The sequence below is a fragment of the Hyla sarda genome, chromosome 11 (genome assembly GCF_029499605.1).
Source record: "Hyla sarda isolate aHylSar1 chromosome 11, aHylSar1.hap1, whole genome shotgun sequence".
NCBI lineage: Eukaryota > Metazoa > Chordata > Amphibia > Anura > Hylidae > Hyla > Hyla sarda.
The window spans coordinates 93,574,567-93,589,636 of record NC_079199.1 but is presented as its reverse complement, the minus strand read 5'-3'; the positions used below and the strand labels follow the sequence as shown (position 1 = coordinate 93,589,636).

Here is a 15,070-nt window from a genome sequence, read left to right as displayed (position 1 = left end):
AGCCCTGTTGCCTTGCTGGGACATGTGGTGCTTTCACCAAATGAATTGATACTGACTTGTGAGGGTAGACAGGGCCGGCCTTAGGGGTGTGCGAGCTGTGCGGCCGCTCGGTGCCCCTGTTGCTATGACACAGCTCGCACCAAGTATATATAATTTGAATTGCCCGACGCCCGGGATTTAGCCCTGCTTCAGGCAAGCAGCACCAAATTCCGGTGTAATGAAGAAAACTGTGCCCTGTAGGGGAATGTGACCCTCCACACAGGGACACAGTTTTCTGCTTTGCAGGCCGCTCCCTCTCATTACATTCCCACTACCCTCCCTCAACTGTGTCCCTATGCGGAGGGTCACATTCCGCTTTAGGGCACAGTTTTCTTCATTACACCGGAAGGCTTCACTTACCCGCCCTCCTCCGCGTCTCCGGTTGGCTGGCCGGGCCGAGTCTGAAGAGGGACGTCGCGCATGTGACGTACCTCCGCAGACCCGCACAGGACGTCAGTGACGTCACTCGTCTGCCCGCTGCCGAAGAGAAGCGCAGAGCAGGACAGGTAAGGTTGTCTATGTGTATGTGTGGGTGTCTGTCTGTCTATGTGTGGGTGTCTGTCTGTCTGTGTGTGTGTGTGTGCATGTGTGGGTGTCTGTCTGTCTGTGTGTGCGCATGTGTGGTTTCCTGTCTGTGTGTGTGTGTGTGGGGGGGGGGGGAGGGGCGACAATGCTACCGAATTTGGGGAACCTGCTTCTTCCTAATGTGGAGCTATACTGCACCTAATGTGGGGCTATACTGCACCTAATGTGGGGAGCTATACTGCACCTAATGTGGGGCTATACTGCACCTAATGTGGGGCTATACTGCACCTAATGTGGGGCTATACTGCACCTAATGTGGGGAGCTATGCTGCACCTAATGTGGGGCTATACTGCACCTAATGTGGGGCTATACTGCACCTAATGTGGGGCAATACTGCACCTAATGTGGGGCTATACTGCACCTAATGTGGGGAGCTATACTGCACCTAATGTGGGGAACTATACTGCACCTAATGTGGAGAACTATACTGCACCTAATGTGGGGCTATACTGCACCTAATGTGGGGTTATACTGCACCTAATGTGGGGAGCTATACTGCACCTAATGTGGGGAGCTATACTGCACCTAATAATGGGAACTATACTGCACCTAATATGGGGGAACTGTACTGCACCTAATGTGGGGAACTATACTGCACCTAATGTGGGGGACTATAGTGCACCTAATGTGGGGGAACTATACTGCACCTAATGTGGGGATCTATACTGCACCTAATGTTGGGATCTATACTGCACCTAATGTGGGGAACTATACTGCACCTAATGTGGGGAGCTATACTGCACCTAATGTGGGGTTATACTGCACCTAATGTGGGGAGCTATACTGCACCTAATGTGGGGAGCTATACTGCACCTAATAATGGGAACTATACTGCACCTAATATGGGGGAACTGTACTGCACCTAATGTGGGGAACTATACTGCACCTAATGTGGGGGACTATAGTGCACCTAATGTGGGGGAACTATACTGCACCTAATGTGGGGATCTATACTGCACCTAATGTTGGGATCTATACTGCACCTAATGTGGGGAACTATACTGCACCTAATGTGGGGAGCTATACTGCACCTAATGTGGGGAGCTATACTGCACCTAATGTGGGGCTATACTGCACCTAATGTGGGGAGCTATACTGCACCTAATGTGGGGAGCTATACTGCACCTAATGTGGGGAGCTATACTGCACCTAATGTGGGGACCTATACTGGACCTAGTGTGGGGGACTATACTGCACCTAATGTGGGGAACTATACTGCACCTAATGTTGGAGAACTATACTGCACCTAATGTGGGGAACTATACTGCACCTAATGTGGGGGAACTGTACTGCACATAATGTGGGGGAGCTTTACTGCACATAATGTGGGGGAGCTATACTGCACCTAATGTGGGGGAACTATACTGCACACCTAATGTGGGGGGACTATACTGCACCTAATGTGGGGGAACTATCCTGCACACCTAATGTGGGGGAACTATACTGCACCTAATGTGGGGCAACTATACTGCACACCTAATGTGGGGGAACTATACAGCACCTAATGTGGAGAACTATACTGCACCTAACATGGAGAGCTATACTGCACCTAATGTGGGGAGCTCTACTGCACCTAATGTGGGGAACTATACTGCACCTAATGTGGGGGAACTATACTGCACCTAATGTGGGGAACTATACTGCATCTAATGTGGGGAACTATACTGCATCTAATGTGGAGGACTATACTGCACCTAATGTGGGGGAACTATACTGCACCTGATGTGGGGAACTATACTGCACCAAATGTGGGGAACTATACTGCAACTAATGTGGGGAACTATACTGCCAACCTAATGTGGAGAACTATACTGCACCTAATGTGGGGGAACTATACGGCACCTAATGTGGGGGAACTATACTGCACCTAATGTGGGGGAACTATACTGCACCTAATGTGGGGGAACTATACTGCACCTAATGTGGGGAACTATACTGCACCTAATGTGGGAGAACCATACTGCACCTAATGTGGGGGAACTATACTGCACCTAATGTGGGAGAACTATACTGCACCTAATGTGGGAGAACTATAATGCACCTAATGTGGGAGAACTATACTGCACCTAATGTGGTGAACTATACTGCCAACCTAATGTGGAGAACTATACTGCACCTAATGTGGGGGAACTATACTGCACCTAATGTGGGGGAACTATACTGCACCTATTGTGGGGAACTGTACTGCACCTAATGTGGGGAGCTATACTGCACCTAACGTGGGGAACTATACTGCACCTAATGTGGGGGAACTCTATTGCACCTATTGTGGGGAGCTATACTACACCTAACATGGGGAACTATACTGCATCTGATTAAGGGGGGAAGGACTGGTGAAGGGGGACATGGGACTGATTAAGGGGGAAGGGGAATGATTAAATATTTAAAAAAAAAAATTTGTTGCAAAGATTTTTTTCTTCTTTGTGTATGTTTATGGGGGTAATGGGGGGGGGCACAAGGTTAGCTCGCACAGGGCGCCTGAACACCTAAGGCCGGCCCTGAGAGTAGATGATTGATACTGGTAGGTAGGATTCTGTCAAGGTCTTGTATCCTCTTCCGCCAGGGAATGAACTTCCACCGTGCGGGTGATCCTTGCAGAATGATCGGATAAAGTAAATTAGATCTGGGCCTTCCCTTAGAGCACACAACACACCTTACACCATTACCACACTTGAGCAACTCCTCCCCCACTACACTATATGGGACAGAATTTAAGGGTTCCTATTGGCAGGCAGGGTCACATGGGGTACACACTGCTCCTCTCTTAAGGGTACGGTAACACATAAATAACATAGATAGGCATAACAGCAACAAAAGATTTATAAAAAATAAAATATATTAATTCGTAATAAAGTGCAAAACATAATTAATATGACAAGAAATCTCTCAGTGGGCCCAACACCGGAGCGGCTGGTCTGCCCGAAGCAGTCTGAAGCCACAGGACAGCCGCTGGGACACCACACTTACTTTTAGGAAAAACTAAGACATGACACTCAGAGAAGTGTATCCAGAAGAAGTTCCCCCGACATCCAGACAAAACATGAAGCACATGTGCAGCACTCTCCTCCCAATACCCCTCTGGAGGCTGAATAATCCTTGACGCAGGATTCTGACTTGACTCTTTTCTCTAAGGGGAGAATAGCAGCTTGATGTTCTCCCTCTACTCGAACTGAACTACTGGATCAATGTCCGTCCTCCAGAATCTAGTGATTATAACCTGCAATATTATTTAATGTATAAATTCACCATGACAACAGCGGAATCCCATTGCTGTCATTAGGGAATTATGCCGCCGTGATAATGATCTTGTTTATTCTTTCAGCAGGATATGAATGGAATACATTGTGGTCTATAGGGAACGGCAATGTCCATGCAGTCCTAGTGCCGACTAATTCAGTCTCGGAATCTATGCAGTATGTATTCTGCAGTATGAACCCTGCCTAAGGGAGCATACACATGTCCCTTTAGATGCCGCTGTCAAAGGGTTATCTAGAGGGTTAATAGAACGGCCGTGGTGATCGCCGCATGCTGGTTATTAGTGGCGGCCCCCGGCTACTGAAAACACCCGGGGGCTGCAGAATATGGAGCGGGCAGGAGTCTGGAGCCCGCTCCATACAGGCTGCTAAGTGCTGCATGCTGGCTGGAAACTTGCACCCCGTGCAGACTTACGTCCGCTCCTCCCCTCTGCTCTCTGAAGCTAGAGCTGTGCGGAGCGAAGGCAGAGGACGCAGGTCCGCACGGGGAGCAAGAAGGCAGAGCAGGGGAGATAGGACGTGCAAAGCTTCTTATCTTCCCTGCTCTGCATTCGGAGGACGCAAGTTTTTACAGCCGGGGGCTGCAGAGTATGGAGCGGGCAGGAGTCGCGAGCCCGCTCCATACGGTCTGCAGAGCGCCACAGTGCTTGTCAGGTCCGGCCCTGCTTGCCCGAAGCCGGGCTAAGGGTCGGAAAAATTCACCTGCCCGGCGCCCGGAACTGCATGTCCCGGGTGTCGGCCGATAGAGGCATGAGAGCAAATTCTTCTTCTTCATTTATAAGTCCAAACTTTGCACTCCAAAATGATCTCAGAACCCCATAACCTTTCAAGCGTCTTCATAAACAATGTAGAGAGCCGGTGGGTTGAGCAGGAAACCTAATTTTAACCTTGTTGACTATGTAAATATCCTAGGCTACATTTACTCTACATAAGTACAAGGTTTAATGTAACCAAAACTATGAGTCCCTTCTCATCATTGTAGTTTACAGAAGTGGATTTAGGGTGCGGAGCGATCTGCCAGCGAGGCTACAAGGTACGCTGGAAATACTTTCTGGACACCATCATGTTAGAAACTATATACGGAAATTCATACATATGTATTATATTCACACGTCCATAAGATATTCCCAGCAACATTCCTCAAACACAAACTGGGCATTACACATCCGTGCCAGTGCCAGTAATACAATCCGCAACCATCCTGGAACTCTTCAGTCAGAATATATCTAAACATCTTGTCCTTAGGAGCCCTCAGAAGATTGACACGTTGACTTTTTGTAAAATGCTGGGAATTAGATGGAGAATGTTCTCTCTTCTGTAATCCCATACAGTGATCCCTCAACTTACAATGGCCTCAACACCCTTACCCTGGACAGTTCCTAAAACGTACAGAGGTGTCAGCAGAGAGCACTGTGGTCAGACAGGAAATGAAAGGAAATTCAAAAAGAAAAGAACTTCCTTTGGAACATACAGCAGCTGATAAGTACTGGAAGGATTAAGATTTTTAAATAGAAGTAATTTACAAATCTTGAAAGACAAGATGAAGGGATTCGGCACTGCCTACTTGTGTACCACCTGCACTGGATACAAAGTCTCTATGTGCGGTATAAACTGTGGATACGTGGTGCTCAGGCTTGCATAGAAGGGATGATAAATGAAACTTGATAGAGGAAATGAAAAGCCGGCGACTCACCGTTCTTCCAACTTCAGCACATTTATTTGTACATACTCACAGCAATCAGTACATCATGGGGGGACGCATAGATGTTATCGGGGGGTACCACTGAGAGGCGACACCGATGTTTGGTGCTTCGACGGGCCACCTGTAAATATATTTAAGATTAAATACATCTAAACTGTTATGCCCAATAATACTTTCTTATATTTTAAAGGGGTATTCCAGGAAAAAACTTTTTTTATATATATCAACTGGCTCCAGAAAGTAAAAAAGATTTGTAAATTACTTCTATTAAAAAATCTTAATCCTTTCAGTACTTATGCGCTTCTGAAGTTAAGCTTGTTCTTTTCTGTCTAAATCCTCTCTGATGACACCTGTCTCGGGAAACGCCCAGTTTAGAAGAGGTTTGCTATGGGGATTTGCTTCTAAACTGGACGTTTCCCGAGACACGTGTCATCAGAGAGGATTTAGACAGAAAAGAACAACCTTAACTTCAGAAGCTCATAAGTACTGAAAGGATTAAGATTTTTTTTAATAAAAGTAATTTACAAATCTGTTTAACTTTCTGGAGCCAGTTGATATATAAAAGAAAGTTTTTTCCTGGAATACTCCTTTAATACCGTACATGCACACTGCGCTATAGATTACCATGACAGACTCATCCCCGTATCCAGCAAAAGCCGAGGCAAAGGCCTTTGTGCCATTGGAAAGAAGTGTTTGCATTTTTAAGCCATGAATTATCACAACTATATGCAGATGTTACCTGCAGCTTGTGGCAGAATGTTTTCTATCTAGTCATCCATGCACTTATAAGCACAATACCCTGTGAGACCCGCACGACGCAAGGAAAACAAACAGACTGTGGAGCGAACCATCACATGGGAACATGCACACTACAGGTTTCGAGATGAAGGCTGGAATTTATCTTTTGGAAATGTGGTAACGGGGGTGTGTGGTGCAGGGCAGATGTTGTTACCCTTGGGGCAGATGGCATTAACCCCTTGTATTCGTGACGCCAGGGTGTGGTTTATCCTCGATACCACCCGAAGGTATACCGCTGGATCCTGGGCTAGGCACGTGGGGCATAATGACTCCGACGCCAAATTAAGGAAAACGGTAGCCTTACTGAGGGTAGACAGATGTAAAGTCTATACTAGTGGTCTCCAACCTGCGGACCTCCAGAAGTTGCAAAACTACAACTCCCAGCATGCCCGGACAGCCGTTGGCTGTCCGGGCATGCTGGGAGTTGTAGTTTTGCAACATCTGAAGGTCCGCAGGCAATGGAGACCACTGGTCTATACAGTTCAGCCAGGGCCCATGGAGGTGACCAGTGACGCAGAGACCTTAAAGGGGTTATACAAGGAAAAAAAAAACATTTATATATCAACTGTCTCCAGAAAGTTAAACAGATTTGTAAATTACTTCTATTTAAAAAATCTTAATCCTTTCAGTACTTATGAGCTTCTGAAGTTGAGTTGTTCTTTTCTGTCTAAGTGCTCTCTGATGACACGTGTCTCGGGAAACGCCCAGTTTAGAAGCAAATCCCCATAGCAAACCTCTTCTAAACTGGGCGTTTCCCGAGACAGGTGTCATCAGAGAGCACGTAGACAGAAAAGAACAACTCAACTTCAGAAGCTCATAAGTACTGAAAGGATTAAGATTTTTTAATAGAAGTAATTTACAAATCCGTTTAACTTTCTGGAGCCAGTTCATATATATATATATATATATATATATATATATATATATATATATATAAAAAGTTTTTCCCTGGATAACCCCTTTAAGGGCTTGCTGGGATTTGCAGTAGGACTGGATAATTTTGATGCAGGCCACGCTGACTTGACAGATGACAGGGACTGACTTGACTGAAGACTGACAAATCTGTGACTTTATCTTACTTGACTTGATGGTGGCGGCAGGACTTGACTTTGAGGTCTCCAACACTCTGGACACACACACTAGGCACAACTGACCCCAGCAAAGACTTATCTCCAAAGAGCAGGCTAGCTCCACCCAGGACTTAAATGGGGGAGACCAGCAGGGAGCCCATAGGTCACTCTTGGGGTCACCTGGTCACTGATACCTCCTGGGTAACAATCACATGACAAGTCACATGGTACAACTCTTAAAGCAACATTACATTTTATAATACATTACAATGCAGAACATATGTACGGGGGGGGGGGGGGAAACAAGTACAAGGGAGCCCAGGGGACACTGATGGGAGGCTGCCTGACAGGACAGCAAGGGTACGGGGTAACACCTCCCGTACTGGGCCACCACAGAAATGCTATGATTATATTATTGGAACAGTCTGAAATATTTTCAACTGCTGCAGCTGCACAGAGCATACAAGGTCCTGATAAAAAATATAGCTTGTTACTACAAGTTAATGCCTGAAGCCTAAAGTAGTCGTAGGAGACAAGAAAGTTATAACTGCGTTTGTAGTGTCCCGGAACCAATGGTCCAGATACTGTAGACAAGTATTACAAAGGGTTAAAATCTTCAATACAGATGAATGATGCCTTGGTCACATGATCCTCCCAACCATTGGTTGTGGGAGAAGTCCCTAGTCCAGCCTGCCTCTCCCAGGAGAAGAGGTGGACTTAAAGGGGTACTCCGCCAATAGACACCTTATCCCTATCCGAAGGACCCCTGCCATCTCCCTGCTGCACCCGGCGTCATGCCCCCTCGCATAGACTTGCATTGAGGGGGCATGGCCATGATGTCACGAGTGGGGTGTGACCGTGACGTCACAAGCATCTGCCCCGCATCGCCAGTCATCCGGCATGGAGCGAAGTTCACTCCATGCATCTGATGTCTGGGGTGCCAAAGCCAAGATCGCGGATAGGGGATAACATGTCTAGGGGTGGAGTACCCCTTTAAACCTGTTAGTCAGTATTTGAGGCCTTACCAGAGCCAAGTTTAGGCCTGGCCTTTGCCAGAGCAACATCTCCTAGCCCTGCTATTACTAGGCATACATACACCCAGACCACATGTGTCTTCTATAGGTGAAGTCCTGTCTACCATCAAGTCACTGTTCCTTTTCTAGTGAGACAAAAAGCAAAACAAAAAGAATAATACTTGTCGGGACCGCATCATAACCAGGAGATGCCGGCAACTATTAACAGCTGACATCTGCCTGTCATTTAACTGGTTATACATTAAATGCCGCTATTCCCTGGTGTCTAGTGTTCCCATCAACCCCCCTGTAATGAAACTGTGGGAAGACGATGGATTGCTAGGAAGGCCTGGGGCCTTATCTCTGCTCCTCTGGCTTTCCTGGCATTGAGATTAGTCCTTAGCAATCGAGCGCAGATAGCATAGATCAATGTAATGCAATAGCATTACATTAATCTATATTAGCCATCTAATGATGGTTTATGATAGGCCACTAGGGAGGGCATATAAAAAAAAATCTCAAAAAATTTAAATCACCCCTTTTTCTAATTTTTTAAATAAAACACTGTAAAAATAATAATATTATGAATATATTTGGTATCACTGCATGCGTATTGTCCAAACTATTAAAGGGGTATTAAAGTGGTATAGGAAAAAACGTTTATTTTAGATCAACTGGCTCCAGAAAGTTAAACAAATTTGTAAATTACTTCTATTAAAAAATCTTAATCCTTCCAATTATTATCAGCTACTGAAGTTGAGTTGTTCTTATCTGTCTGGAAACAATGCTCTCTGCTGACATCTCTGCTTGTCTCAGGAACTGCACATAGGTTTGCTATGGGAATTTATTCTACTCTGGACAGCTCCCGAGACACGTGTCATCAGAGAGCACTTAGACTGAAAAGAACAACTCAACTTCAGCAGCTCATAAGTACTGAAAGGATTAAGATTTTTTAATAGAAGTAATTTACAAATCTGTTTAACTTTCTGGAGCCAGTTGATATATACAAAAAAGTTTTTTCCTGGATAATCCCTTTAAGTTATGGAGCAAAAACAGATCCCTCCAGGACAGCACAGGATAGAGCTGGCGCACAAGACTTGAGAGGTAAAAACTGATTTATTTTACCTGGCATGCAACGCGTTTCGCTGGATAACCAGCTTCATCACCTGCCTGATGAAGCTGGTTATCCAGCGAAACGCATTGCATGCCGGGTAAAATAAATCATTTTTTACCTCTCAAGTCTTGTGCGCCAGCTCTATCCTGTGCTGTCCTGGAGGGATCTGTTTTTGCTTCACCTTGTGTTGCCAGGAGCGGCTGCCGAGTCTCACCCGTCCAGGGTTTTATGCCTACACCATTGTTGTACTTGGTCTCAGTACAACCAACATCGGTGAGCAAGTTTGCTTATAGCCCTTTTTTATTATCTTACGATATCACACTAGGAGCGCTGTCTCCCTTTGTCTATAGTCCCTTTAAGTTATGACGTTACTGATCCTGCACAGCAAAAGGTGTAAATGCAAAAAAAAATTCTGAACACCGAAATTAGTGATTTTTGGTCACATCACATTCCAGAAAAAAATGTTATTGCCCTAAAAAATTGCACAATTCCATATTTTTCGGTGTTGCCTTACATATATTTATTTTCTTGCTATGTAATACATTATAAGATAAAATTAAATTGCGAATTCTGATAGAAAGCATAACTTGTCCCACAAAAAACAAGCCCTAATACAATTTTGTCAGTGGAAAAATAAAAAAGTTATGGGTCTTAGAGGGTGTAAAGTGAAAAAAAAGTGAGCCAAAAAAAAAATATATATTTGTGTTGGGTCATAAAGGGGTTAGGAAATGTTTATTGGTCTGTTGGTTTTCCATATGACATTTTTTGTACTGTATGTTTATGTCGTACCCAAAGATGTAACTTGTAGCTCCTGGGCCACAATACAAACAGGGTAACAGGGTCCAATGTCTAACCTTGCATCCTACTATAGTTACAGCCTCGGATGTACTCCACTGAGTCTGGACACTTACCTAGCATAAGAAGAAGTTGCCCTAAGCTGGCATGATGGTGAACGTTAAAGTGAACCTGTCATCACTTTCATGCTGCCTGAACCACAGGTCATCTGGGTGGTCCCCAGTGGCTTCCCCCAGTCTTGATTGATAGACCTCTCTCTGCACCCAAAGCAGAAGAGATCTATTAGTTGGGGCCGGCAGAAGCCACCATAGACCACCCTGATGACCTGTGGTTCAGGCAGTATGAAAGTGATGACAGGTAAGCTTTATAAAGGGGTATTCTGAGTTAAGGGGTACTCCGCCCCTAGACATCTTATCCCCTATCCAAAGGATAGAGGATAAGATGTCTGATCGCGGGGGTCGGCCGCGGCACCCCAGACATCTGGTGCACGGAGTGAACTTCACTCCGTGCCGGATGACTGGCGATGAGGGGCGGAGGCTCGTGGTTTCATGGTCACGCCCCGCTTGTGATGTCACGGCCATGCCCCCTCAATGGAAGTCTATGGGAGGGAGTGTGACGGCCGTCATGCCCTTTCCCACAGAATTGCATTGAGGGGGCGTGGCCGTGACATCACAAGCCTCCGGCGCTGCACCCGAGGCTCTAAACGAACGCCGGATGCAGCAGGTAGATCGAGGGGGTCCCCAACAGCAAGACTCCCGCGATCATACATCTTATCCTCTATCCTTTGGATAAGGGATAGGATGTCTAGGGGCAGAGTACCCCTTTAAAAGAACTTGACAACAGGTTCCTGACCGAGTTGTCAGAATGATAAATTTATTTTGAAAGAGAGATCCTTTTACATGTCAATGATTCAAATTGCATGCTGTCATCATGTTATAGCTATTTTAAGAGGTGGACTCAAAAAGTGTTTTCCACATAGTGATCTGGGACCGCCATCTAGTTGGGGAATTCTTAGGCAACATACACATCTGTACAAATGCAGTTTTGGGTGGTCAGGTGAAAGTTGTACAAATTTGTAAATTACTGCTATTTATAAATCTTATCCTTCCAGTACTTAGCTCCTGCATGCTCCAGACGAAGTTGTGTAGCCTTTTCACTAAGACAGGATGCTCTCTGCTGCCACCTCTGTCCATGTCAGGAACTGTACCGAGCAGGGGAGGTTTGCTATGGGGATTTGCTCATGCTCTGGTCAGTTCTGTGCAGGAGAACAGAGGTGCAGAGTGCAGTATATAAGTGAGTGCTGTTTGCCCTACACGCAGGGGCAAACTAACTACTGAGGGTACAACACAAAGAGAAACATAGCCGCACATCCACCATTTGTATTTTGATCTATTTGCTTCTCAGCATAATTTTAAAAACTTACAGGTTGTTATTATACATTTTGATCAAAAAGTACAAGCCCACTCGCAACGTCAAGGCCACCTAATCAGAGTGGGTCCCTAACCCAACACTGGCACAGCGCTGGACGGCGACCACCGCCTCCGAGACACTATGCCCACAGGGGGAGCAAACCAGTGACCAGGCAGCCCCACTGTTGCCCGACCAAGCCCCTCTGGCTCTGGGCCGCACCCCCCCCCCCCACAGACAACGCATCACAGAAACAATTGCCACCACAGAGAACCACACCAGTGTGGCCTTGAAGTGGCGAGTGGGCTTGTACTTTTTGATTAAAATGTATGCTAACAACCTGTTAGTTTTTTAAATTATGCTGAGAAGCAAATAGATCAAAATACAAATGGTGGATGTGCGGCCATGTTTCTCTATTTGTGTTTAACTACTGGGGGTTCTACATACAGAAGCCAATCTAGCTACAGGGGGTCCTACATACAGGGGGCAAACTATCTACAGGGGGTCCTACATACACGGGGCAAACTGTCTACTGGGGGTCCTACATACACGGGGGCAAACTACCTACAAGGGGTCCTACATACATGGAGGCAAACTACCTACTGGGGTTCCTACATACAGGGGGAAAACTATCTACAGGGAGGCCTACATACAGGGGGCAAACTATCTACAGGGAGACCTACATACAGTGGACAAACTACCTACAGGGGGTCCTACATAAACGGGCAAACTACCTACTGGGGGTCCTACAGACAGAGACAAACTAACTATAGGGGGTCCTACATACAGAAGGCAAACTACCTACAGGGATGTCTACATACAGTGGACAAACTACCTACAGGGGGTCCTACATACACGGGCAAACTACCTACTGGGCGTCCTACAGACAGAGACAAACTAACTATAGGGGGTCCTACATACAGAAGGCAAACTACCTACAGGGATGTCTACATACAGTGGACAAACTACCTACCCCCTGTAGGTAGTTTGTCCACTGTATGTAGACATCCCTGTAGGTAGTCCTACATACACGGGCAAACTACCTACTGGGGGTCCTACATACAGAGGGCAAACTACCCACTGGGGGTCCTACATACAGTGGACAAACTATCTACAGGCGGTCCTACATACAAGGGCAAACTACCTATTGGGGGTCCTACATACACGGGCAAACTACCTACTGGGGGTTCTACATACAGAGGGCAAACTACCCACTGGGGGTCCTACATACAGAGGGCAAACTACCCACTGGGGGTCCTACATACAGTGGACAAACTACCTACAGGGGGTCCTACATACAAGGACAAACTACCTACTGGGGGCCTACAGAGGGGTCCTATACAGGGGGTTGGGAAAAAGGATGGGAAACACTGGATTAGACAGTCAAAGAAGACGTCAGATTTATCAATCAGTCTGAGCCAAAGTCTGGGGCAATCTTAGACTCTATAGACCCAACAAAAGACCTAACCAAAGAGCACTCCGGACCATAGCCCCTGGGTACCCTATGAATATAGGTTTTAGAAGGAGGGGGGATCAGGGATACCTCCAGTCCAATCTCGTTCTCATGGAAATAGGCAGTAGCATGCCAAGCATTTACACATCTGAGGTGGCATTGAACTGAACGTTGTGAGCTGAGATTACAGAGCGTCCCATCTACACTGACGTCTATAGAAAAGCCGCTGAACATAATCTGAACCTAATGCCAATGTGTTTTCATAGCCCACACGCTATCAGTGGGTTTCCCAAGCACAGTTTCCTAGAAGCACGGGATTGCCTCGAATAACCCTATAAATGACAAAACAGGCAACATATTGTACCAGACTGGAATTGACTTCAGTGGCATTTACGTGCGTTCATGTGCTTACACAATGGCCACAATCCTACATCTACAGTCAAGCACGATCATAGTCAGAAAACCAAAAACAGATGCCTACAGACATTATTTTATATAATCCTCCATATAAAAGTGATATAATGTATGTAGTAAAGACTCTTTATCACAAACTTCAGTGGTACATTATTAGAGGGCACATGTGTTTAGACAAAGTGATCCATCGGAAGAATTATGTTATTGCATTTTATTTATAATATTTTTCAATGTTTAAAGGGGTAGTCCGGTGGAAAACTTTTTTTTTTTTTTTAAATCAACTGGTGCCAGAAACCGAAGGATAGGGGATAAGTTATAGATTGCGGGGGGTCCGACCGGGCAGCCTCAGTATGCATGAAGCGCCTTGCCGTCCCCAGAAGGAAGCCATGGCAGACACGCCCCATCCATGTATCTCTTTTGGATACATAGAGGGGGCAAGTCGTCCGCCGTGTCATGCGAGACGGAACACTGCCTTCCTGCTGACTGCCGCAACCCTTTACAGGAGATCGCGGAGGGTCCACCCCCCTGCAATCTATAACTTACCGTCTATCCTTCAGATAGGGGATAAGTTATATTCTACTACAGTACTCCTTTAAAGGGGTATTCCCAGGGGTCAAGTCCGGGGAAAAAAGTAAGGGAACTCACCCAAGATTTCCACTCAAGGGCTGGTCCTGTAGGATTCCTTCTAATGGGAACAGTGTTCCTGCTGTGGAAAAAGTGCAGAAACTCAGTTCTCACGCGTTCCTGCAGGACTTAAGCCCTGGGTACTCTGCTGTAAACATCTTATCCCCTATCCAACGGATAGGGGATAAGATGTTTGTCACGTATCGGCAGGATAGGTAGTGGATCCTCTGGACCAGGGAGGCGATGGCACGGGTTGTACTGGAGGACCGGTTCTAAGCAGTTACTGGTCTTCACCAGAGCCCGCCGCAAGGCGGGATGGACTTGCTGCGGCGGTAACTACCAGGTCGTATCCCCCAGTAACAACTCGACCTCTCTGGCAGCTGATATAGCGTGGTACACAGGGATGCGGGCATTGACCCGCAGGTCGGACGTAGCAGAGGTCAGGGCAGGCAGCAAGGGTTCACAGGCGAGTATACGGTAGCAATGGGTTCGGCAACTGGCAAGGCAATATCTCAGTAGGGAACGCTTTCTCAAAGGCTCTAGGCACAAAGATCCGGCAAGGGCAGGAAGGGGCAGGTGCCTTTTATTGGGAAGAGCCAGTGGGAGGTGAGGAACCAGCTCACCAATTACCGGTGCGCTGGCCCTTTAAATTTGCTGAAGCCGGTGCGCGCGCGCCCTAGAAAGCGGGGACCAGCTGCCACGCTGGCCGCGTCCCTGCCACTGTGAGACCGGCGCCGAGGCACCAGAGCAGAGGACAGAGGCAGCGGGCGCTCCGGACAATGTTAGATCGCGAAAAGGGGA

The 15,070-nt window shown here is 46.6% G+C and overlaps 1 protein-coding gene across 1 annotated transcript in view; it reads right to left on the bottom strand.

Moving 5' to 3' along the window:
* FSIP1 (fibrous sheath interacting protein 1) overlaps positions 1-15,070 on the bottom strand; it is a 261,319-nt gene that overhangs the window by 43,324 nt on the left and 202,925 nt on the right. Inside the window, exon 14 of the transcript XR_008849005.1 lies at positions 5,613-5,702. The gene's annotated coding sequence lies outside the window, so the exon portion shown is untranslated. The remainder of the gene's footprint in view (positions 1-5,612; positions 5,703-15,070) is intronic.